Source organism: Microcaecilia unicolor, chromosome 1, assembly GCF_901765095.1.
Source record: "Microcaecilia unicolor chromosome 1, aMicUni1.1, whole genome shotgun sequence".
In the NCBI taxonomy this organism is placed as follows: domain Eukaryota; kingdom Metazoa; phylum Chordata; class Amphibia; order Gymnophiona; family Siphonopidae; genus Microcaecilia; species Microcaecilia unicolor.
Window position 1 is genome coordinate 154315564 of NC_044031.1, and position 27615 is coordinate 154343178.

The 27615-nt window shown below is 41.9% G+C and overlaps 1 pseudogene; it reads left to right on the forward strand.

Annotated features, from left to right (window-relative positions):
* The window catches only part of LOC115470624, an 80006-nt pseudogene extending 68994 nt beyond the window's left edge, over positions 1-11012 (forward strand).
* The last annotated feature ends 16603 nt before the right edge of the window (positions 11013-27615 follow it).

Consider the following 27615-nt stretch of genomic DNA (forward strand, 5'->3'; position numbering starts at 1 on the left):
TGGTAAGGCAAGACCTCCGTTGGCTGAATTCATGCTGACTCTGGTTTAACCGGCTCTCCTTTATTCACATGTTTTTTCACGCATTCAAAGAAATGAAGTAGATAAACCTCCCTTGGGCGAGTCCATGCTGACTGTCCCATTAAACCATGTTTGTCTATGTGTTCTGGAATTTTATTCTTTATAATAGTTTCCACTGTTTTGCCCGGCACTGAAATCAGGCTTACCAGTCAGTAATTTCCAAGATCACCCCTTGGCAACTTTTTAAATAATTGGCGTCACATTGGCCACCCTCCAGTCTTCAGGTACTATGGACAATTTTAATTACGTGTTACAGATCACTAGCAGCAGATCAGCAATTTCACGTTTAAGTTCTTTCAATACCCTGTGGTGTATAACATCTGGTCTAGGTGATTTATCATGCTTTAACTTGTCAATTTGGCTCAGCACATCTTCCAAGTTCACCGCGATTTCTTTCAGTTCCTCCACATCGTCACCCCTGAAAACCATTTCTAGTGTAGGTAGATCTCTTACATCTTCTTCTGTAAAGACTGAAGCAAAGAATTCATTCAGGGTCTCTGCTATGGCCTTGTCCTCCCTGAGTGCTCCTTTTGCTCCCTCCTGATCTAGTGGTCCCACAAATTCCTACTACTGATATACCTGAAAAAAGTGTTACTATGAGTTTTCATCTCTGTGGCAAGTTTTTCTTCATATTCTCTTGTAGTCTTCTTTATCAGTGCTTTGCATCTGGCTTTGACAGTGCTTATGTTGCTTCTTATTTTCTTCTTTTGGATCAGATTTCTATTTTTTGAAGGATGTTCTTATGGCTCTAATAGCCTATTTCACCTCACCTTTTAACCACACTGTCTGTTCGTTCTTTTTCTACCTTTGTAAATATGTGGAATACATCTAGTCTGGGCTTCCACGATGGTATTTTTAAATAACACCACACTTTATTTAAAGCCCTGTGGGCATCTTATCACTTAATATGTACTAATCATTACTGTGCACTAAATCTGTTAGCGTGCCTTAGTAAAAGGACCCCTAATTCTCCATAGTTAGAAAGACTCAGTCCCATCCATGAAGATGCTCCTGATGCATTATTCCTTCTTGTTGAAGAACAATGTCCGTGTTGCCTTGCTGATAAACTGATTGACAAGGAGAACTTACTTTCCACAAAATAGAACATGGAATGACAAGTAAAGGAAATAATTCAGTCCCACGACTCTCAAGGATGAGCAACAAATGAGAGATAATCTTCACCAATTCACAATTTTCCCCATCCAGTACCGTGATATCCAAGAATGCTGAGGCTTCCTTCCGGATGTGAAAGGAGTTAGACCTTTCTAAAGCACTGGGAGTCTCTGAAGCCTGATGAAAGACTATTTCTCATGTATTGGCATTTTTTGCAGTGAGCAATACCATTGTAAATGAGAATCTGGCGGAGTGATTTAGCAAGGAAGTACAAGTAACAGTAGCTCACTGTTTCTATGGCTTCCAAATTGCTATGGAAAATATACAGTCTGAAATGTACAGCCTTCTTTTCTTATTGATATCTACATTCAAGATCCAAGAGACAAAGAATTTCTTAGTGCAATTATAAAAATTATAAAAATAGTGCAGACTCAGGAGTAATGTCAGGAAGTATTTTTTTTCACAGAGAGGGTGGTGGATACATGGAATGCCCTCCCACAGCAGGTGGTGGAGATGAAAATGGTAATGGAATTCAAACTTACATGGGATAAACACAAAGGAATCTTAGCAGAGATTGGGCGGCAATACCAGTAATTGGGGAGCAAAACCAGTGCTGAGCAGACTTCTATGGTCTGTGCCCAGATCATGACTGACTAGATATGGATGGGCTGGAGTGTAAATTTTAAGGGGCTTCGACGTTAGCTTCAGAACATTTAGTGCAAGAGCAGTGCTGGGCAAACTTCTACGGATCTGTGCCCTGAGAATGGCAAAGGCAAATCAAACTCGGGTATACATATAAAGTATTGCATACCATGTAAAATGAGATTATCTTGTTAGGCAAATTGGATAGACCGTACAGGTCTTTATCTGCCGTCATTTACTATGTTACTATGTTACAATTAAAACAGTGTTGTGTGTTAAATAGCAGGCTGTCTGGACACCTATGGTGGAAGGCATCTTCTTCTCAGGATTATTTGCATCTATCTTCTGGGTAAAGAATCAAGGATTGATGCTGGGACTCACATTCTTTAAGGAACTTATTAGCAGAGATGTGGGCTTGCACTGTGACTCTTCCTGCTTCATGTTGAAACACCTGTTACACAAACCATCAGAGGAAGGGGTGAGAAAAGTAATTATTGATGCTGTCAGGATTCAGTAGGAGTTCCTAATAGAAGCCCTATCTGTAAACCTGATCAGAATGAAATGCAATTTAGTAAAACAGTACCCCAAATTTGTCGAATATAGACTGAGCTGGGTTTTGGTAAGATTTTCAGGTCTGAGAATGCATTTGATTTTACAAAGAAAGGAAAGACTAACTTTTTATTGAAGAAGAGCACATACAAGTACCATTTAATGGGAGTATGCTGTAAAACTCTCTCACAGTATAGAATCTACCACTGAGCTGTCATTGAACACTGAAGAGCTGTGATTCCAGCCAAGCTGTGATGTCAAGGTTTGGAGATTTGTTCTATGTAAAGAAAGACTGTATTAAACATAGAATGACTACTTGTGGTTCAGATGACAAGTGTCATGTTAACTTTTCCAGCTCACACAGGATCTCCTCATCTTCCAGCCCATACTGGTCCACTTCTAGCACTGGTAATCCTCTGGTGAACTACAACAGATGAAGTGCTAGTTAATCACTGGGCCAGATCCTCAACTCCCCCCAAGTCCACATAAGTATTCCCATACTGGGAAAGACCAAAGGTCCATCAAGCCCAGCATCCTGTTTCCAACAGTGGCCAATCCAGGTCACAAATACCTGGCAAGATCCCCAAAATGTGCAAAACATTCTATACTGCTTATCCTAGAAATAGTGGATTTTCCCCAAGTCCATTTAATAATGGTCTATGGACTTTTCCTTTAGGAAGCCGTCCAAACCTTTTTTAAACTCCGCTAAGCTAACTGCCTTTACCACATTCTCTGGCAACGAATTCCAGAATTTAATTATACGTTGGCTAGACATGCAGTAGTGTTCTGTATACAATCCCTGGTGGTGGGAGCTGGTGCTTATTGCTTAAGGATAATAACTACTACTACTACTACTTATCATTTCTATAGCGCTACCGGACGTACGCAGCACTTCACACTTGAACATGGAGAGACAGTCCCTGCTCAATAGAGCTTACAATCTAATTACGACAGACAGGACAAGTAAGGGATAAGGGTTAGGACAGACAGGACATATCAGGGATAGGGGACGGTTGAAGGTTTAGGTTTAGGAGTTAAAAGCAGTGGTTAGATTCAGGGTCTATGATTGTAGGATTCTGATAGGAGTCCTGATGCAATCCAAATAGGATCATCAATAAAATGCCTCATGGTACCAGACCAGAGTACTGGTTCCAAATCAGCTAGAAATACATAGAATGAGTGGGAGGAAAGTGTCTGCAAAAATACCATCTGGTTTCTGTCGAAATGGAGCAAGCATTAAGAGCACCCTACATGCACACTCCTGTCTATCCTCATTTCTGGCAGACATTGATGGGTAATGAGGCATTACCTTATTCATTGCATACATTCTTTTGTCTTATCCCATTATGAATAGATGATAAAAGAGAAATTATTGGTTTATGAGTTGGACCTCTTTCAAATACTTCTCCATAAAACACTTCACCTGCTAGAAATTTGAGTGCTATAGCATACATGATTTACAAAAAGTGGATCATACAGAATTTGATCTATGGCCATTGTAAGTAAAATAACAGTATAAGACAGGAAGAAAAGGAAAGTAGAAAAATGAGAGATAGAGAAAGAAAGGTGTGCGTCAAGAATGCTTCACACCAAATTCTTTCAGGAGAGATAAAGCAATAGATTTATTTTCATACCACAAGAGTCACATAAAGAAAACTGATCTGTGCTTTAGAAAGATGCAATCATTTTAATCTGACAAGGTGTGCTGGCATTTAGCCAGTACAACACAGCACATTCTATTTAATTCAGGGGGTTATGTACCACTGGCATGCCCTGGTATTTCTAGAAGCAATGATTTCTATCAAATACTGACAGGAAAAGGAGCCTCACTCCAGAGAGAACAAGCAGAGCTGGTGACAATATGCCATGATAGACAGGGAGATTTGTAAAGCAGGAAAAACGGCAATAAGCATTAGGATACAACTGAACAGGAAAAAACAGGGGAAGAGCTTGGCATAAGATGCAATGCACAGAGAAAATGTAAAGACAATAAGAAACAGAAGCATAAAACTGAAGGACCTCAAGAAAAGAAAGATGAACTTCATGAAGGAAAGTCAGTATAACAGGTAGAACAAGGCTGGAAGCACAGGAAATCAAAGAGAGGAGAAGAGGATGTAGTAGAGATGAGGAAATATCGAGAGGACAAAGAGGTAGTAAGGGACTGCTAATCAATGTCTTGGTGTTTGGAGAGGGTTTCAGTGCCTGGTACATTTCATGTATGTATAATCTTAGGACCTATTGCCTAGCTCACTACTCAAATGCTCCTTATAGACTTAATTAGCCCACACTTCAGCTCATCCTTTCCACCCCCTGCTCTCTTCCAAGGACAAATAGTCGCAATCTGACACTGGACGAATGTGAGTCAAATGGTCACAGCTGCAACCTTATTATAGCTTGGCAACATTAGTAAAACTCAAAATATTGCATAGTCATGCAAGGGAAGCTTCATAACAGGACACCTATGTAAAAGTTCCAAAAAAGTACCTGGCAGAAACTTATATCATGGCAAAACTCCATACTACAAATCCCAGGGCAAGCAGTTGCAAACCACTTTTACCACATCCTCTGGCAAAGAGTTCCAGAGCTTCAGTTATACTCTACATATAAGGTTTGGCTCCAGCCAGACCACCAGCAAAGTTCAAACTGTTAGAAAACAGGGCTTACTTCAGCCCATTCACAACATTCAGATGTTCTCAGTCAAAGCATACACTAGAGCATCTCCTCTTTCTCCCTCTGTTCTCTGTCCAAGGGCTTTTAGCTTCCTGTGCACTACCTCCTGGCTTCCTCCCACTTGACCCAGTCACTTCCTGGCTCCTCCACGATACCCACTGCCTTCCTTTTTTTACCAAGACCCCGCACCAAGCAATTACCTCCTGTTTGAACTTTCCACCTTTGGATCTTGCCAATGCTGTAATATCCATCGGCCCCTCTTGCCTCACTTCCTTCTCCTTTTCTTCCCCTTTCCATTCCATGGGCTCCTCGCCCCACCCATTCTCCAGCTGATCCTCCTACCCCTGATCAGTTCTGCTTAGAGGCTCCCCCTCCATTCCTGGCCCCCCGACCGTGTCTTGGGTTTCACCTTTACCTGCTTTTCCCTTGGGCTCCACTGGGGGCTGCTGGGATAGGAAGTCTTTGATTCTGTTGTAAGATGTCCTCAAGGGCTACTGGGAATCGCAGTTTTTACCCTGCCTCCAGCCCTCTGGGGAAAATGATCTATGCTTTCTCCTGTCATGTGGAACTCCCTGAGCTAAGAATCTGGGTTGTCCCCTCCTTTGGGCCTTATCTCCTCCACCCGTAACCCCCCCCCTCTCTGTTCCCTTATCCCCTTCTTCACAATATGTCCCATGCAGCTGACCAAGCTGTCTACAACAAAATTTAGTTGCAACTTTTGATCAAAAACTAGCATAAATCATGGAGATAGTGGAAATGTTTCCTATACTTTGGTCTAGGAGACTACAAAACACTAGGGGGCCCTTTCACTAAACCACATAGGCGCCTATGCACGCCCAACGCATGTCATTTGAAGTTACTGCCCAGCTACCATGTGGCCAGGGCGGTAATTTCATTTTTTATGTGCAGACGAAAAACAGGCGGTAATCGGCATTTGGCACGCGTAGATCATTACCACCTGGTTACCGCATGAGACCTTACCACTAAGTCAAATGGGTGGCGGTAAGGTCTCAGACCCAAAATGGACACGCCACATGTCCATTTGCGGCAAAATTTTTAAAAAGGCATTTTTTACAGGCGCACTGAAAATGGATCTGTGCATACCCAAAACACACGCCTATAACTAGCAAAGGCCATTTTTCAGTGCACCTTAGTAAAAGGGCCCCTGAGACATCTGGCTGGAAAAGATTCAATAGGGTATATATTTTGGACAAGTTGTAGGAAATGTAAAAAATCGTAACTTGACTGTAGTAGGTCAGAGGCCACCGAATGAAACTTTCTCTGTAAAGTGTAGTTTACAACAACATAGTAGATGACAACAAAAAAAGATCAACTGGTTCATGCAGTCTGCCCAGTTATTCCAGTCCATTTTGTGAAGGAGATATCCTAGCTGCCAGTCCTAAAGGCTTGACCGCTGGTGGAAAAGCACTCCCTATCCAAGTTAGCTTTTCTTTTCTTTATCTATAGTTCTCTACTATCCTGGGAAGCTGGGCATGCAAGTTCCCATACTTTCACTCATTTTGTTGTGATCTCATAAAATTAACAAGAATGTTATCAATTTTAACCACTCAGATCTGCAGTGACTCTTTCCTCTACATGACTACTCTACATTTCAGTAACATTTTAGCAAAAAAACTGTGTAACTACTTGACCTTTCCAAATCTGAGTGCAAGGCGAGTTAGTGTCAGGTACACAAGTTATTTCACTGCCTAAATGGGTTTATAATCTAAGTTGTGATTAATAGGCCCATAGAGAAAAACTGTATACACGTAACACTGGGCTTCACATTAAGAGCTTCCACTCAGGAAAAGGATCTTAGAGGCGTTATAGACAATACATCACAATTTTCAGCTTGCTGTGCAGCAGCAGTCAAGAAGTAATTAGAATGTTAGCAACTCTCTGGAAGGGAATATCCTAATACTGTACCTCTGTATGGACACATGATGTAATCACTAGAAATGGGCATTTGTTTGCAACAATATGAAAAATGTCAACCACATCTCTCATGTTGTTGTATGTCTTTAAATGAAAATAAGAAGAAAAACATGAAAATTAATGTTTTATTTACTGATAAAAAAAAATACTCACTCTCCTGTGTGCACTATTTGCAAAGTAGGCATCCTTGAGCATGCGTGCTAACCCAAGGATTCTATAAGTGATGCCCAAATTTGGGCACCCAAAATTACACACAATCCTGAGATCTATGTGCAAATACATTAGTTAATAAACATTAGTTAATAAGCCATTAACAATGTTATTGATATTAATTGGCTCTAACTTGAATCTGTACCCAAATCATCCCGTGTGCAACCCAAAAGGGGGCATGGCTATGGAAGGGGCATGAGCAGGCCAGGGGTATGCCAAAGAATTACGCGCCGTGTTATAGAATTTGGGAGCTGTGCACCAGGATTCAGTTGGTGTTAAGTCCTCTTGCTCAAAGTTGGCCACTGGATTACACGCTAAGGGCCAGATTCTATAAGCGGTGCCTAGATTTAGGTGCAGTATATGGAATATGCTTAATTGATATCCCAGTGCCTAAAACTACGTGGATCCATCTACACCAACAAAAACATGACATAAATCTCTGCACGTAGATTTACACGCACTGGGCCATATTCTATAACTACGCGTGTAAATTTTGGAACACCCACAAAACACTTATTTCCCCACCCATAGCCATGTCCCTTTTGAACCATGTGCATTAGAATTTAGGCACAGTTCATTACAGAATACACTCAGGACTTTGTTTACTAAGGTGCGTTAGTGTTTTTAGCGTGCCTATACTTAGCATGCGTGCTAACCATGTAGGTGCCTATAGGAATATTAGGCACATGCATGGTTAACACGTATGCATGGTTAACGCATGTTAAACACATTAACACACCTATAACGCTGCTTAGTAAACAGGGCCCTTAGCAAGTTGCACGTATAAATTCTAATTATTGCCAGATAGTGCTCATTATTGCTTGTTAAGTGCTGCTATCAATGCTGATTAGCTTAAGCCAATTAAGTTACGCATATATATATATATATATATATATATATATATATATATATATATATATATATATATATATATATATATATATGGGGAACTAGAAAAGTTACAAAGAAGAGCAGCCAAAATGACTATGAGGATGGATTAAATGTCTTATGACAAAAAGCAAAGCAGATGAGGCTCTTCAACTTGGAGAAGAGACAGCTGAGGTCATAATAGAGGTTTAAAAAATAATGACTAGGGTGGAAACATTACAGGGAACAGTTATTTACTATATCAGATAGCATTAGGAGTAGGGAACACTCCATTCAACTAACTGATAGCAGATTTAAAATGTAATTAAAGAAATATTTTTTTCAATTAAAAGACAATTGAGCTGTGTGCTTGTTGCCAGATGATGTAGTAAAGAGCAGAAGTGCAACTGGATTAAAAAAAAAAAAAAAGATTTGGATAGGTCTCTGGAGAACATTAAACATTATTATCCAGATAAATTCAGGGATTTCTGAATTCTGGGAGAGAGTAAAGGGAAATGGATCTCCTCTTAGGATCTGACAGGTATTTCCAAGAACAGACAGGATACTGATAAATGCATGTGGGACTCGTGCGAGGGGCATAATCGAATGCGAACGCCCATATCCATGGGCATCTATGTCCGAGAACGGGTACATGAAGGGGCGGGACAAACCATATTTTCGAAAAAAAAAATGGGCGTCCATCTTTTTTCCGATAATACTTGTGCCAGCCAAATGCATCGGATTTGTGTGGATTTGAGCTGGGTGGTATCGTTTGTCAGCGACAAAGGAAACCGAAGGCGCTCAGCTCAAAAACAAACAAATCCAAGGCATTGGGTCATGGGAGGGGCCAGGATTCGTAGTGCACTGGTCCCCCTCACATGCCAGGACACCAACCGGGCACCCTACGGGGCACTTGTAACAATTAAAAATAAAGTTAACTACCTCTGAAGTTCATAGCTCCCTTCCCTTGGGTGCTGAGCCCCCCAAATCCCCCCCAAAACCCACTGGCCCCAACTCTACACCATTACCATAGCACTTATGGCTGAAAGGGGGCACCTAGATGTGGGTACAGAGGGTTTTGGGGGCGGTTTGGAGCGTTCCCATTTACCACCACAAGTGTAACAGGTAGGGAGGGTGCCTGAAGCCCACTGCACCCACTAACAACTGCTCCAGGGATCTACATACTGCTGTCATGGAGCTGGGTATGATATTTGAGGCTGGCATACAAGTTGGAAAAAAAAGGTTTTAAAGTTGTTTTTTTTGGGTGGGAGAGGGTTAGTGACCACTGGGGGAGTCAGGGCTGGTCATCCCCGATTCCCTCCAGTGGTCATCTGGTCATTTAGGGCACTTTTTTGGGACTTGTTCGTGAAAAAAAAGGGTCCAAAAAGTGACCCAAATTTGCGCTAAAAACGCCTTTCTTTTTTCGATTATCGGCCGAGGACGCCCATCTCTCCTCGGCCGATAAACACGCCCCAGTCCCGCCTCCAACACGCCCCCATAAACTTTGGCTGTTTCCGCGACAGATTGCAGTTGAAGATGCCCAAAATTGGCTTTCTATTATACCGATTTGGGCACTCATGGGAGAAAGACGCCCATCTCCGATTTGGGTCGAAATATGGGCGTCTTTCACTTTTGAAAATAAGGCGGATAGTGTTCTAGGGAGCTCAATCAGCATTCTTTTTTCCCTTTACCCCTCTAACAAGTTCCGTCCCAACACCCCTTCTTTCTTCTTCTTTTCTGTCATGAATGATGGTGTTCTTTCCCTTACCTACTAGTTAGTCTGTACACTGCTTTGTAACAATTTCTGAGAAGGGTGGTAGAGAAAACCTCAATAAACAAACATATTCATAAGATCATAAGAATAGCCATACTGGGTCAGATCAATGATCCATCTAGTCCAAGATCTTGCTTCCAACAGTGGCCAATCCAGGCCACAAGTACCTGGCAGAAACCCAAATAGGAGCAACATTCCATGCTACCAATCCCAGGGCAAGCAGTGACTTCCCCCATGTCTGGCTCAATAGCAGACTATGGACATTTTCTCCAGAAACTTGTTCAAACCTTTTTTTAAACCCAGAAACACTAACCGCTGTTATCATTTCTTCCGGCAGCAAGTTCCAGAGCTTAATTATTCTTTGAGTGAAAAATATTTCCTCCTATTTGTTTTGAAAGTATTTCCATGTAATTTCATTTAATGGTCTTTGTACTTTGTACCATTAGTCTGACCCAGCACTGCACCTCAACATCAGAAACAAAAGATTGTATGGGTTTTACTGACACCAGAAAGATTTAACTCTTTGGCATTTTTTTCTTTTAAAGTTTTTATCAAAACGTACATTAAGGAATTAAGGGCCTGATGCACAAAGCCTACCGGGCCAGCAATATGCTTTCCGGTTCCTGCTGGTTTAGCAAGCACATTATGCAGAGGGAGATGCAAAAGGGGGTTCTGTGGGCTGTTTTCTGTTCATGGTAGCTGACAACAATAATGAAATGCAAATTTATTACAAGTAGATGGTTACTATGTAAATATGCATTCCGAGGGATGCATAGAAAGGAATGTTTACCTTGTATGAGAGCACTTTAATGGGAGGTCAGGAGCTGTCAGTAGTGGGAGGAAGGAAGATCTACTGTCTGATGAAGGGGCCCAAGATGTAGGAAGAGTTGGAAAAGGACTGTTTTTTTTCCTTCTGTTTTTGTTTTTCCATAGTTGCGCTGGATCTGCTGTGATTGCACGCTTCAGCCCCAGAGACAGGATGCACCTTCTGCAGATAACTTTAAAGAGGAGGGTTTTTAGAAGCTTTAACTCTTCAGAGGCAGAACTGTATCTGAATTCCCAGTCTCCAGACAGCAGCCCAGGACCTAGCAATGCCTGGGTTAGCAGCACCTTTAGCTGGCAAGTAGAAAGTGCAGTATGCGGTGCAGTGAAAGTTACACGCAGCAAAAGTTAGGCCCTCTGCTGCTTTGGTTATTTTCAGGAAGGGAGTTGTTTGTGTGCTCGGGTTACACAAATCTTCATCTGCCATCCTCATTCCAATCTTTCCCTTCTCTCTGTTCCTCTCCCAATGGCTTTCATACATACAACTTGTGGGGAGCACTTGGAAAACATAAAAAACAAAGCGAAGAGTAGCATACTGAGCATGAGCAGATGTAAATAATGAGCACAGGTTATGCACCATGGAACAGGGCCAAAAACTGATAAGCATGTGAACCAGAACTCATGATCTGATAAGACATTCTTGTGTGCAAGCAGGCATGAGAAAGGAGTAATTATGAATAGACAAAAAAATGTGGTTTAGCAACAGAGGGGAAACAGATGGTGAGAAAAGAAAACAAGATGATCTCTGAGGAAGATAACTTGCTGAAGCTATGTTAAGCATTGTTTAAAGAAAAGATATATAAGCAGCTGTATCAGAGCATTACTTTGGAGAGAAAGTTTCAGACAATACTTATGTATAGCAGAGCTGTTCTCCCATGAGAAACAATTAATTATATCTGTATTTGGTAATGGCCTTGGTCTTTTATCACTCCAAATTGTGGGTGGCTAGTACATAATAAATAAATAAATAATATGTAACCTGTCATTAAAATTGTCCATAGTACCAGAAGATTGAAGGGTGGCCAATGTAACACTGATTTTTTTAAAAGGGTTCCAGGGATGATCCGGGAAATTACAGACTGGTACGCCCGATGTCAGTGCTGGGTAAAACAGTGGAATGGAGTGTAGTATGGCGTGTTGCCACAATTTGGGTTTCTGCTAGGTACTTGTGACCTGGTTTGGCCACTGTTTGGAAAACATGATACTAGGTTAGATGGACCATTGGTCTGACTAAGTATGGCTACTCTTATGTACATGCGAGACGGATGTCCATTGTTTTGAGTTGGACATCCTTTCTAAAATGCCCCTCTGTACTACTAAGTCTCTCCAATATAACAGATCATAAACCCTGGTTTACACACAGGAAAGGCTTCTTATAAAATTACTCCACAGATTACACATGCAAAAGTGTACATATACAAGAGTCATGTGTAGGCATATCTGAGAGCATAATTTGGGTAAAGCACAGTTGGAGCCATGAAGTCTACAAGTAGTTTATCAACGTACCCATGCACGTACATTTACACTTAGTTATGAGGAGGGCTAAAAAAAAAAGGTGGGTGCACTTCAGATGCAATTGTGTCTATAAAATAACCTCAAAACAGGCATTTAGTTGGACTTCAAAAATAGGTGACCTTTTATAAATTTACCCTCTCTTGAGGACATTTTATAAACAGTGCCTAATGATAGACGTCAATTCCGTGCCCAAATTTCAGCACAGCAACGCATTCCAATGGATGCAAGGCACCAAAACAAGGTTCAAATGGCAGATGGGTGTGAAAATACGCTTACGTGGCCAGTTATAGGATACCACCTAAGTGTACCCATGAGCAACTGCAAAGGGGACAATCCCACAGAAGGGACATGAGCAGGTCAGGGGTGTTCCATAAAATTGCACGCAGTATTATAAAATACCACGGATATATGCCCAACTACCGCATCTAGATTTATACCTGCTTTCAGTTGCAGTAAGTCCTCGCACCCAAAGTTGGGCACAGAATCTGGCAACCAACAGTATTCTACAGAGTGCTCATCCAAAAGCACTCTTTATAGAATAGCTCTGGGGTTGATTTTTGGGGGGCACCATTTACTGAATCCAGCCCTCTGTTTCTGTGAGGAGAAAGCTTAATAAATCAGGTCCGGTGTTCACTATAGGGCTGTATCTCATCTGGGGACTTCATTAAAAATATTCTGTTTTCTCCAAACCTGCAACTTTCCTGATCTGTTAATTGAGCTCTTAAAGGATCCAACATTTTTTAACTGCTCTTCACACTATTCTGCAAATACTGTTAAGAACTTTATATTGAAGAAAGAAACTGAAATAAAGATAAGCATGGAAAGCACTGCAGAGTCACTGAATGGTACATTTTGTTTCTTAAAGTCCCTTAAAATCCTAAACCAAAAGTAGGATGGGAAAAACTTGCTGGTGGTATTTGAAATATGCCTACTTCATTTCAGGTCCTGAGAATCAGGTTACATTGGTGTAATGAGATTAGTTAGTGAGAGTGCTGGGACACCAGGCTTCCCTTCAATCCTGCTCATTTTCTTGGCTTAGTATCTGGGCGATGCTAAGCCCTTAATAACACCAGCTGGAATGTGTTCACTGGCAGCTGGGTGGTGAGAGGGTCAGCCACAAATTAATTTAAGAGGTGTAAAATGCTGTGAAAAGAAAAACAAATCGGGATGGTGAAAACAGGTGCCTGCTGACTTTAACTCAGTATTTAGCTCCTACTTTCTTCTTCTATATGATTAGCAGCTAACGGGAATCTGGGCTGATTTAACGCTTCTATGACCTTCCTGAAACCTCATATAGAAAAAAGGAAAACACCTGCATTTCAACTTTTCATGAGGACAAAAATCTGTAAACCACTATCAAGCTATTTTTGCAACTGCTACACAGTACAGCACATTTTATTGGAAGGTGGAGGCTTCCTAAAGCTGTCGCTCCCTTGGCAATTTAACCATGAATATCAAATTAAAATTCACTTGTTTTTTTAATGAGAAGCATTATCTTGTATTACTTGGTAAAAAAGCTAACATGTAAATTACCAAGAGCACTACCTTTAAAACTGTAATTATAAACTTAGAGTAAATCAATGCATACCAAGGAGACTTTTTTTTCTTTACAAATATATGCCTTCTTGGTTCAGAGAAGCCCCTCTCTCCCTCAAACCATTGTTTAGGGTTTTAACTGGAACTCCATGCAATTTATACCACCCCTCCCTCCCCCCACCACCATCCCACACACACACAACCCCAGTGTTAAAAACTACATAAATTCATTTCACTGTTTTCAGCTAAATTACTCAATGCTTGGTTTCCATCCTCTGCATATTTAAGGATCCTCTGTGTATATCCCATTCCTTTTTAAATTCCATCAATATTTTTCTCTCCATCAGCTCCTCCAGTAAGATATTCTAGGAATCCACCATATGTTCCATAAATACTTCCTGATCCTGCTCCCGGGTCTACATCCTTGCAACTTCATATCATGTCCCCCATTTCAGTACTTCTCAACCAGTATTGGGAAAGTTATTGGTATACTTTGGTGGTGGCAACCAGGAACATAGCTATGCCTGATCTCATGAGGCTCTTGCCCTATCTTTATTGGACAGTGCCCTGGTGAACAGCCCTTCCAGGCAGCATAAAGGTAACAAGAGGGGAGGGGTTGAACTTGGAGAAGATCCACTCTGCCTTTTAATCCAACCCTACCTTCCTAGCGTTGAAGGATGGAAGGTGATGGATATGACTGAAGCTGACACTGCAGTGCAAAGAAGAGCCCTTACTCTACGATAGAGACTGGAGCATCTAGAGTCAAAACGTAGTAGTTAGGAATGGAGGCAGAAAGAACAGGAAGGGAAAGATTTTCCTGCTGTGTTAGCTCTAGCCCCTCTTATCCTTCCCTCTAGGAACAGTCTGTTGCCAGCAGGGACAGGAGGGGGCAGGTGTTACATATCTTAAATTTATGTTAATGCCACCTAGAGGCTTATTGTCAGTGAGTTTTTTCTAGCAAAAAAGGTGCCGGTACTCAAATGCTAGGCCACCCTTCAGGGGTGGGGTGATCAGTGAGGGACCCACCCTACAAAAGCCAGGCCCCCTGCAACCAGTCACAGAATCTATGACAAGGCAGAATTGGTGTGTAGAGCCTGAGCTGTTTCATTAAAACTTGGGTCCATGGGTAGGGTTACCATATTGCTCCAGAAAAAGGAGGATGGATTGAGCCAGCCGGGTTTTACTTCCATTGCTTTCCATTGAAAGCAATGGAAGTAAAACCCGGCTGGCTCAATTACTTCCATTGAAAGCAATGGAAGTAAAACCTGGCTGGCTCAATCCGTCCTCCTTTTTCTGGAGCCATATGGTAACCCTATCATGGGTCAATTTTAGTAGACAATGGAAAAAGTGCCGGTACTCAGTACCGCCAAGTATCCCTCAAAAAAAGCCCTGCTTATTGTTATATCTGTTTTCCCACTTTTTGTTTGTTGTGTTCTCTCAACTTTAGTTAAAATACAGAATGGTGCCTGTGTACAGATACATTTAGTGTGTCTTTATTTTTAACTCTGAAACATGGTGCCAGAATTTTTTGAACATGCACTGTTTTTCTGCCTAAAATGGAGAGAGTTTCAAGAATATAGTGGGTTGCAGAACAGTGAGTGCACAGCAAGGCATGCCGCGATATTGATCGGCCTAAGGTAGCACATGCTCTTCCTTTGATTTAGAAGAACAAAAAGCATTGTGGCATCATGGCGGCATTCCATCCCAGGTTCTAGTATATAACACTGATTTTCAAATGTCGGTTACCTGGCCACATTGCTTTTTACCCTACTAAACAGGCTTTTGCAAAATTGTCTACCCTGTATGCGGATAACAGTTCATGTGCTGTTCCAAAATGCATGTGTTTTGATCCACATTCAGAGGAGGTGCTGCTGAGGGTAGGCTTAGGTTGGGAAAGCATGAAGGTTAGTGGTGATTTAAGTGATAATTGGAAAACTTTCAGAGCAGACTTTGAAGAGTATGCTCCAGCAACAGGCTTACATGAGAAGTGCAGGCAGCTATGCTATGGAGGGTGATGTGTGCTGAATGCTACAATGTTTATAAGCACAATTTGACCCTCACAGAGGAACAGAGGAAAGATACCAAAGTTATCTTGGATGCATTAAAAGACTATTTGAAACCTAAGAAGAAAGATAATACGTGAAAGATGCAATGTTTTGCAGCTGCAAACAAGGGGAGGGTGAATCCACTGACATGTTTGAGAGAGAAAGCAGCAATAGGTGAGTATGGCCCACTGAAAGATGAACATATCTGGGATAAAGTAGTTCTTGGCATTGCCACTAACTGCACATATCAATGTCTCTTAAGAGAACATGATCTGACTTGGAATATAGCCGCTGAAACATGTCATGCTGCAGAAGTCACTAAATTGCATCTGAGAACTATAGAAAGGACTGGCAGACTGACAATGTTAATGCAACAGATAAACATCAGCTATAGCAAGAGGCAACAGCACAACAACCCTCTGCAACCAAATCTACAGCATGTAAGTACTATGGCAATAAAGATCCAAGAAAACAGGTAGGCAGGGGACTTGAAAAATCCTGCACAAGATAAAAAAAAGAAGCAAATCTCCAAAAAATCTTTCATAAAAACATTTATTCACCACAAAAGTTTAAAACAGTCATAAGCTCAATACGGCTGTGTTTCGCCCTCCTAAAGGGCTGCATCAGGGACTTGATATACCACTGCAAAAGACATTTATCTATATCTCTCTCTATATATACACACATACATACGAGTACAAATCATAAAACCAAAGTATTATACAAATAAAATGTAAACCATATGCTAAAAACATGTATTTCTAAAAAAATCATCCATATGAAACATTAATGTAAGCCAAAAATAAAGGTAAAATAAAACATTAATACATACTCCAGTGGTGCAGTGCAAACAATTGCACCTACTACTGGACTAAAACAGCTGAAACCAAAAAATATAATTGCTAAGAATATGTAGCAAAATAATATATATAAAGGAAACTCTCACCAGCTATTGTCATTAAATAATTTAAAGCTTGGATATTTCAACAGTACATATAGGGGCCCTTTTACTAAGACGCGTAGGCGCCTATGCGCATACAACGTGCACCAAATTGGAACTACCACCCAGCTACCACATGCCCCTAGTGGTGATTCTAATTTCTACATGCATCCAATACGTGTGGTAGAAAATAATTTGTATTTTCTACCACATGGTGCTAACCAGGCAGTAACTGGCAGTGTAACTGCGCTGACAATTACCACCCGGTTAACTCATGTGACCTTACCGCTGATTTTTATTTTGCCGCACGTCCATTTTCGGCAAAGAAAAAAAAACAGGTATTTTTGCAGGTGCGCTGAAAAATGGACCTGCACACGTCCAATACACATGCGTACACCAGCACAGGCCATTTTTCAGCAGACCTTAGTAAAAGGACCCCAAAAAGAGCAAACAGCCAGAGTCAACCATATCTTTAAAACCAGCAGCAACATTGATTCTTGTTAGAGAAAACAAGCAGCCAAAGGTAATGGCGCCTTTAAAAAGCAGTAGCAGCATAGATGCTTATACCATGTGAACTTTTTCTTACTACAAAAACTTATGAAAAGCAAAGTATATACATATATCTTTATATTTACACTAAAAAAAAACTAGCAACTTTAAATCTTATTAATCACATAGGGAGCGGGGCGTCTCTAGCATTTAGCGCATGCTTATTTTTAGCATAGTAACCTTGCCTTACATACCTCCTGTCTTGAGACACAGCAATAGCAATTTGTGGTGAATCTGGCAGAGTGAATGAAAAGGCTCACATGATATAGGGGTCAACTTTTACCCAATGTGACATCATTGGTGCATCAAATGACTCAGAAAAACTCTGGCTGCATGCAAAAAAACAAACAAAAAAAAAAGAACAAGCTTAAAAAAAGTGGGGGAGGGGAAACCAATCCTCTGATATATAAAAACAATTTTTAAAAAGTACCATAAGAACAGAATAAAAAGCAAACCAAGTAAATAAATATACTTAATAAATAAAAACAACTAAGGAGACAAGGAGGGGCATAATTGAACGAAAACACCTATCTCCATGGGCGTTTATCTCCGAGAAAGGGTCCGTGAAGGGGCGGACCGAACCGTATTTTGGGAAAAAATAGACGCCCATGTTTTATTCAACAATGTGTGAGCTGGGCGTTTTTGTTATTCAGCGATAATAGAAAATGAAAGCGCCCAGCTCAAAAACGAATAAATCCAAGACATTTATTCGTGGGAGGGGCCAGGATTCGTAGTGCACTGGTCCCCCTCACATGCCAGGACATCAACCGGGCACCCTAGGGGGCACTTTTACAAAACCAAAAAAACAGGTAAAAGAGCTCCCAGGTGCATAGCACCCTTCCCTTGTGTGTTGTGCCCCCCAAATCCCCCTCAAAACCCACTGCCCACAAGTCTACACCATTACTATAGCCCTAAGGGGTGAAGGGGGGCACCTACATGTGGGTACAGTGGGTTTGGGGGGGTTGGACGACTAATAAGCATTAAGCAGCACAATTGTAACAGGTAGGGGGGATGGGCCTGGGTCCACCTGCCTGAAGTCCACTGCACCCCCTAACAACTCCTCCAGTGACCTGCATACTGCTGCCAGGGAGCTGGGTATGACATTTGAGGGTGAAAATAAAAATGTGTGAAACATCATTTTTTTGTGGTGGGAGGGAGTTAGTGACCACTGGGGGAGTCAGGGGAGGTCATCCCCGATTCCCTCCAGTGGTCATCTGGTCATTTAGGGCACTTTTTGGGGCCTTATTCGTGAAAAAACAGGGTCCAGGAAAAGTGTCCTAAATTCTAGCTAAAAACGCATACTTTTTTCCCATTATCAGTGAAATGCGCTCATCTTTGTTCGGCAGATAACCACGCCCCAGTTCCGCCTTCGCCACACCTCTGACACGCCCCCATAACCTTTGTCCGCATCCGCGACGGAGTGCAGTTGAAAACGTCCAAAAATCGGCTTTCGATTATACCGCTTTATTCGTTTTTGTGAGATAAACGTCCATCTCCCGATTTAGGTCGGAACTTGGGCGTTTTTCTCGTTCGATTATAAGCAGGATAGAGGCATATTTTCAAAGCACTTTGGGAGGCTAAGTTCCATAGGTTTCTATGGAACTTTGGGAGGCTAAGTGCTTTGAAAATGAGCCTCATAATAAATAAAACAGGTACTCACACTTTTTAGGAAATCATAAGAAAGCTGATAAGGCCAATTCTTGATTCAAGTCGTGTGACGCAACAGTCTGAAATCTAAAAATCAGTCTTTGTTCAGTCCTTAAAAGAATCTTATCCAGAGCTCCTCCTCTCCATCAGGTTCTTGGACTATGAAGGACTAGGAAAGGAATGTCATGTTCACATAGGATAGAAGAGGAGAACAGAAGAGACAGAGGGGAGTAAGCAACAACACACTTCATTATCTGTCATCAGTAGAGATTGTTCATAAAGATAGGTTTACAGGGCCATTTTAAATTTAGTGAAAGAGGGCATGTGGAGAACCAGTGGTAGAGTATTCAGTAAGAGAGGGCAGTGCAAAAGAAAGCACAATGTCAAATGGAGTCTTGGTGAGCAGTCTGCATAGAAGATCTAAAGAGATGGCCATCATGTAATGCCCTAAGGGCCCTTAGTGACATATGCAATGTGATAACCAAGGCCAGATGGTTCCATTATTCAGTATCTTATGTGTCATAGTGAGGAGTTTAAATTGGATAAGATAAGGAATGAGCAACCAAAGATATTTAAATAGGAGAGGAATAACATGGTCACAATGATTAGGGTGAGTGGAATCTCATGGCTGTGTTCTGTGCAGCCTGGAGATGTTTAAGTGAATATTGCAATAAACCAGAGTAAATATTACAATAATCCAGTTGTGATGCAATTAGCACATAGTTTTCTGAGACAATTTGTCCAGAAATGGTTCCACTGAACGAAATTGTCTAAGGACCCAGAAACATATTTTTACCAAGGCAAACCAGTTAAGTACCGCTTCTGTGATTCTAATGGATGTAAATGTAGATTAAAAGTATTGTGTGATCCACTAAAAGTCAATGGCCACTGTTAGATCTAATGAGATAGCTAAAGCAGCATCGCCATAGTCGAAGGCAGAGTGAATTTCATTTAAAAATGAGGCCAGACTTGTCTTGGTACTGTGTTGTAGCTGGAAGCCAGATTGGTGGGGATATAGAATATTGTGGTCTTCAACCTGTTAAAGTGATTGGTGAAAAACAATGCTTTCAGTGAGCTTGGAGAACCTCAGTAATCCTGCAAAGACAATATTACAATATCTATTTTTGTAACCAGTAAAGATAAGACTAAGGAATGAAATGAATCATGATCCAAAAATTTCCTAACAGAACATAGTTGTCACAGTACAAAATAACCTGACCAAAGCAAAGAGACATGGGTAGCAAAAGAAAGATGGAAGTCAAGATTCCTAGGTAGTGAAACGATTGTACCGATGTGGCAGAAATTCCCAAAAGAGAGAGATTGTGGATTAATGCCGATAACGTGTGCTTTCTGTGCGCATGCGTTTCCTACTCCGCTACGGGGGATTGCACCAGATTAGCGAAACTTTCATGCATCCGACTTTTGAATACCGTACCAAACATTTCTGAGGTGTGTTTTTAGTGCATTCTTTGTTTTTTCAAATTCGGTAAGCACTTTTACGTTTTAGATTCTATTACGTTTGGTTGATGCATCTTGCCCTAAGAAACAAATTGAACAGGAAGGTGGGGAGAGGATAGATCCCTGTGGGACACCACAGGAAAAAGAATGAGAAGCAGAGGTAGAGGAATACAACATGACCTTAAAGGAACGAGTAGAGAGAAATGAGGCAAACCATTTTAACACTGTTCCAGAAAGGCATATAGACTGAAGATGAGTCAAGAGAAGAGCATGGTCGATTAAGTCAAAGGCAGCTGAAAGATCTAAGCAAATGACTAATGCACAAGGGTTGTTATCAACTAGCCAGAACTGTTTCAGTACTATAGAAATTGCAGCAGCCTCAGATAGCTGAAGAAACACTACTTTCTCCAAAATTTTTGACAGAAAACAGAAATTAGAAATAGGACGATAATTAGGACAGTTAGGGTAGATTGTTTCAAAATAGGACGTACAAGAGCTTTTTCCCAAAGACCAGGAAATTCACCAGCAGAGAGACTGAGATTAAGTACAGGTAGAACAGGAAAGCCGTGAGGAAGGTAATGGATTTAACTTGCAAGCAGAAGGCTTCAGATGCTTGACTAATTGAGTGATGGAAGATAAAGTAAGTGGTTCAAATGAATCCCACCTGGCTGAACCTGTGAACATAGTCGGCTGAGAAAAGGGTAATGGAGAGGTTGAAAAGGACATACAGAATCCTGCAAGGTGATAATTTTGGAAACAAGATATTGAGCCAGCATAACTGCAGATGGTCACAATAATGATTCTGAAGAATGAGGCAAGAGGTAAGGGACCTATACATACTACACAATTATTTGGAAGGATAGGGAGCCTTCATAATACAATTGTGATAATATCAAACAATTTTGTAACCTTACAGGGAAACTAGAAGTACTAGAGTACACAAACTTAACCCTTCTATACCACCCACCCCTCATCCGAAACTCCTCTGTCCCCTCCTAAACATTCTTATACAAACACCGATTCTAATCTGCATGTCAACACCCTTAAGGGAGCTGAAAATAACAGTAACGGCTAACAGAACAGTTACCACAAGAACCACAAGTAAACATAGGATATTTTAATGATGTTATAGGGGTATGGAGGCCCATGATTTTTCTATACCTACCCCCTCCTCTCCCTGTTGGCAACAGACTGTTGTGCCTTTCAAGCCACATGAATTTTCTCATATTTTTCATTTCGGCACATGTGGTTTCCCAGGAGTTAATCGTGGGGGCCTGTGTAGATTTCCAATTTCTGGCAAAAGCCATCTTAGTAGCTAGCAACAGGGTCAATGTCATTTTTCCAGGTCAGTTGGCAACATACAATCCTCTGTCATACCTAAAAGACATATCCCTGGTGAGCTTCTCCAATACACCTATAAATCCCATCCCACACCTCCCCCCCAAAAACCTTGCACTTTAGGACAGGACCATCATATGTGCTCATAATCTCCCCTACCTCCACAGTTCCTCCAACAGGCTCCCCCCCCCCCCCCCCCACCCAGAGCATTGCCTGCTACCTGCACATGTTTAACTAGTGTCCAGTAGTGTCAGTTCATTAATGGATACTGCATCTGTCTATACGCTGTAACTGCTGAGCACCTATGAGAATACAAGTGGACCATTTTCGAAAAGTCCTCCCCAAGAGAGTCTCCTAACCATTTCTCTCATGAATTAATGTGATCCACAAAGAATAGACTCCATGCTTCCCCCTGCCCACCATGTCAGTGTTAGCTTACTCCAATTATCCAAATCTCTTTATACACTATCTAGATAGTTAATTCTGTATAAGTCTTCCATCCTCCGCGAAAGTTTAACTTCTAAGTAACAAAATCCTTGATGAGCTAATTGGAAAGAAAATGGTATCCCTAACTCTGTCATTGTAGTGTTACATGAGAACTTCCATATTTTTCAGCATTAATTTTGAAGCCAGAATGTCTACCAAATATGTTTAATTCATCCAGCAGGAGTGGAAGAGCATCTTTTCCACAAACATGAGTGCAGCATCCACATACAATAAAAGTTTATGATCTTCCCCTCCGTTCACAACAGGTTGGACTGCTCTCTTATTTTTTTTCTTTTTTAGTGAGATTTCAAAGTTTACATTTAGTTATAGACATGAATGAAGGTAATGCATAATAAAATTATAGAGAACATCTTTCAAATTCCAGAAAAACAAAATCAAGTAGCTCATTTTTGAGGCACATGCACATCTCAAAAGGCCAAAATGTGCATCCATGTGATTGAAAAGTCCAAATCCTGATTTTGCAAAGGCAGAATTAAAATGTCTAACACTGCAGTATGTCCAAATATCAAGGGGGGTTGTTCTAGGCAGAACTAGGGAGAGCCTTTAATCTGGACATCCAACAGCGATTACCAAAGGGGAAAAATGTCAGTGTCTAAAAAGAAGGTAATCCTTATTTAGACCTGTTTCAGGAATGTCCAGATTACAGAAAGGTGTTCTGATTGAGCAGATGGCTACTGGAGGGATTAAGGCATGACACCTCCTTAATCCCCCAGTGGTTGCTATTCCCCTCCCTCTCCTCTGAAAAAGAAACCAGAAGGGAATATCAGGTATTATAAGCATTCTTAACAAAACAGGAAACAGATTACAGGAGTAGCCTAGTGGTTAGTGCAATGAACTGTAAACTAAGGGACCCAGGTTCAAATCCCACGTTAACTCCAGAAACAGAAAAATGCCTACAATACATAGTTACATGGAGGGGCATAATCGAATGGCGCCGGCCAAATAGCTGGCCGGCCACCTCCGGGGCTGGCGCCGTAAGTGGGCGGAGCCAACCGTATTTTCGAAAAAGATGGCCAGCCATCTTTTTTTTTTTCGCTAATACAGTTGGGCCTGACCAAATGTCAGAGTTCACCGGGTTGGAGATGGCCGGCATCGGTTTTCGGCCATAAGGGAAAATAATGCCGGCGATCTCAAACCTGGCCAAATCCAAGGCATTTGGTCGTGGGAGGAGCCAGCATTTGTAGTGCACTGGTCCCCCTGACATGCCAGGACACCAACCAGGCACCCTAGGGGGCACTTCTAAAAATTAAAAAAAGAGCTCCCTGGTGCATAGCTCCCTTACCTTGGGTGCTGAGCCCCCCAAATCCCCCCTAAACCCCACTCCCCACAACTCTACAACCTTTACCATAGCCCTTATGGGTGAAGGGGGGGGGACCTACATGTGGGTACAGTGGGTTTTGGGGGGTTTTGGAGGGCTCCCATTTACCACCACAAGTGTAACAGGTAGGGGGGGATGGGCCTGGGTCCACCTGTCTGAAGTGCACTGCACCCACTAAAAACTGCTCCAGGGACCTGCATACTGCTGTCATGGAGCTGGGTATGACATTTCAGGCTGGCATAGAGGCTGGCGAAAAAATGTTTTTTAATTTTTTGGGGGGTGGGAGGGAGTTGGTGACCACTGGGAGAGTAAAGGGAGGTCATCCCTGATTCCCTCCGGTGGTCATTTGGTCAGTTGGGGCTCCTTTTTGAAGCTTGGGCGTGAAAAAAAGGGACCAAGTACAGCCGGCCAAATGCTCTACAAGCCTGGATTTTTTTTTTCATTATTGGGCGAAGCCAGCCATCTCGTGAGCACGCCCCCATCCCGTCTTCACTACCCTACTGACACGCCCCCTTGATATTTTGCCGGTTCTGCGACGGAAAGCAGTTGAACCCAACCAAAATCGGCTTTCGATTATACCGATTTGGCCGGGTTCAGGAGATCGCCGGCCATCTCCCGATTTGTGTTGGAAGATGGTCGGCGATCACTTTCGAAAATGAGCTGGATAGTAAATGATGGCAGATAAAGACCTGTACAGTCCATCCAATCTGCCCAACAAGATAAACTCATTTTACATGGTATGTGATACTTTATATGTATACCCGAGTTTGCTTTGTCCTTGCCTTTCTCAGGGCACAGACTGTAGAAGTGTGCCCAGTACAGTTCTTGAACTAAGTTGTGAAGCTAACATCGAAGCCCCGTAGAAGTCTGCCCAGCTCCCATTTTGTTTCCAATTACCATAAAAATATATAAATATAAGACACCTGCAAGCCTGAAGTAGTGTATATTCAAGTACAGTGGAACATTAAAGAAAACAAGAGCCTGAGACAGGGTATCTAGAAAAAGCCTCCCCACCCTTCCATCTCTCATATCCAGAGCCGAAGTAGACTACTGGCCCCACCCCTAATAAGCCCAGAATGTAACCCTCCTCATCTTTCCTGCTAACCCCTATGAGGCAAATCCAGTGACCGCAGCCCATTCCCATGAATCCCACACCCCATCTTTGTAATAGGCAGTACAAACCAGATTCTAATTTTAAAAAGCCCCCCCCCCCCAAAAAAAAAGGAACAGTCATGAAGGAAATCTATATAAAATACCATCTCTGATAACAGAACCATGTCCCCCCTGTAAGGGGTTGCTGAGAGGACGACCTCAAGGAAAGCAAGAGAAGCCCAGGAAGGAGCTAAAGAGGCAGGCACATGTCCCTTATAGGCGGGAAGCTCGCCCCCTGGTGGGTAAGAGATTGATTAGAATGAGGAGTAAGGCTAGAGATTACCATCCCCACAATGCACCTGACCCAATACAGGACTCACAGGAAGTGGAGGGAGAGGGGCAGGATTGGGAGATGGTTTCCAATCAGGGTGATAAGGAGCAGCTGAGGGAGCCCTGGGTGGAGGAGGAGGAAGAGATGGAATGGGATAAAATGGAGGAGGCAGAAGGGAGTAAGAAGGAGAGTATGGAGGTGTCTGCATTTGCCCAGGCTGCCGGTGCTAAGGTGAGGGGTTTACTGGCTGCTGCATTTCCTCAACTGATTAAAATTGGAAGGAGAGAATTGAGGCAGCTGGGAAAGAATCTGTGGCAGCGAGTAACCCAGAGCATTAAGGGAGCAGGAAAGTAAAACTGTATGTTGGAATGAACTTTTGATCAGCAGGACAACTGGTAGCTGCCGGAAGAGGGATAAGGTGGCATTAAAGTGTAATGAACTTTATTCAGCAAGGTTTGAGATGAACCTCAATTGGGCATTGTGAATGTGAACAAATGTCAATGACTTGAGATGAGGCAGTATCAAGTGCTGTGGAAATGGTGATAACTGAGCTGTGGAAAATAAAATAAAAATCCTTTTTATGAAATGATGGGAGTTGCTGGTCATGGAATACCACTTAAGTGCAACCTCAGGGAGGGCCTAAACTGAGGGAGACACGGATGTGTGAGGCAGGAGCTGAGAAGCAGCAGGTGCCAGAGGAAACAGGAGCCCACATTGGAGCATTCCCGCTAAGCAGGGTTGACCTGGGCTGAAGAGTGGAAGGGAAATCTGCTGACACCCCATATACCATTGTTAAAAACTCAACCATAACATTCAGAAGCGTGTATATTATTATCCATGATGCATTTATTCTAGGTGGTAGTCTCTAAATGATAGAGACAAAGGGGTTTTAGGTCAAGAAAAAAAATTAAATATGAAGATAACCCTTTCCATTCTATATGTATAATGTTTCATTCAGCAAGCTTCACTTGTTATACATCACAGAAAGGCATATGAGACCTCATTCAAATAGCTTTCAATTAAAACAAATAAGATTGAAAACAGAAACTGAAAATAGGAATGCAGCCATCTTGATTCTACACGTAAACATGCTTTCAGCACTTTTCACTAGTTACTGGTCACTAGTTGGCTGAAACAAACCCAGGTCACTAATAAATCTATTTCCAAATTGTAATTTATTTATGACATTTGTATCCCACATTATCCCAAAGAGTTCAGGTTCAATGTGGTTTACAATCCAGACAATTTAGTACATACATATTATAGTTATGAATCTTCTGACAAAGGAAAAATGTTGAGTAAATCGTCTACAAACAGCCATACAAAACTATAAAAATTAATTTATGAATTATTTTACAAGGTTGTATTGTGTAACAAACATCAAATTATAAGCAGTTATACAGGATAAAGTTTGAAACAGCATTTTGCATAAAAGTGGTTATTCCTGTCTTCCATTACCTTGTTGCAGAAAGTTTTTGAAAAGATAAGTTTTTAATAATTTCAAAAAGCAACTTGTAACACCCCTTTGTCTGGGTGCCACTGGGTCTGGGGTCTGAGTGGGCTGGAGCGCCGGGAAAGGGCAGACTCTGTCGGACCCTCACTCTCTCACTCACCTGGGGAAAGAAGTGTTAGCAGGTGGGATGACCCTCTTCTCCCCCAGGAACTCAAAGTTAAGTTCCAAATATCTATAGGAAACAGGGCTGTCTCTGTAGAATTGTGGAGAGACAACTGTATACCTGTTAGTCCAAGTGTCCAAATAGCAGGCAGCAGCTTAAAACTCAGTTTATTCTTCAACTTCAAACATCAGAAACATCCAACAGTATGAACTCTTCATCAAATAGTGCAGTATTTTCATAAACCTTCCTCTGGTATTCCCTCAGCGGAACTCCTGTATTCTCCTTTAGGGTATATCTTACAAGGTACTCTCAAGCAGGGCTATTTACCCTTTGTACAGTTCCACTCTATGCCTATCCCCCACAGGTAGCGTTCCAAAGGCTGTGCTCCTTTCTGTTTCAGGTTCAGGCCCCCGTGGCTTGACCTCCTCCCAGGATGACCTTTCTGTTGGCTCAATCTGACTACAGGAAGGGCTCTCCAGGCTCTGATCCCGTGCTCTTGGGTTAGGTCTCTCCACTGCCCACCAGAGCTCTCCTCTACAATTACTGTTTCTCCTAACAGTAACTTTCCATGTCTTCTACCAATTGATTCACTTCTTTGTTTAATGCGATTCTCCTTCTCCTTCTTGGTCACTGGGCAGGGGCTTGCAGGCAACCCAAGACCCATTGCAGAAAACTGAAAACCAAATCAAATGAAAACCCAAAGGAGACCCCCTAAAAGGGTAACTCTTTTATTAATAGCTAACTCCACCTCCTCTATTACTCTTCTTCTCTGCACTCACTCTCTCTGCATTCTATTTCAAAAACACTCCCCTGGGGCTGCGCTTCCTGCCACCCAGATACCTCCCAGTCATTCCCCCCAGTGACTCTCTATAGGGACTTACTCTCTCTTAGTAATCCCAAACTAACAGGGGATTACAAACTGTAATCATGTCAAGAGAGCTCTCACTCACTCTTTAAGGCACACTTCGACTGCATGTGGGGCTGACCCATGAAAAAGAAAACCAAACCCACTGTGGTCAAGCTATGCAGCCTATACATAAAGTATTATGTTGATAGTAGTTCC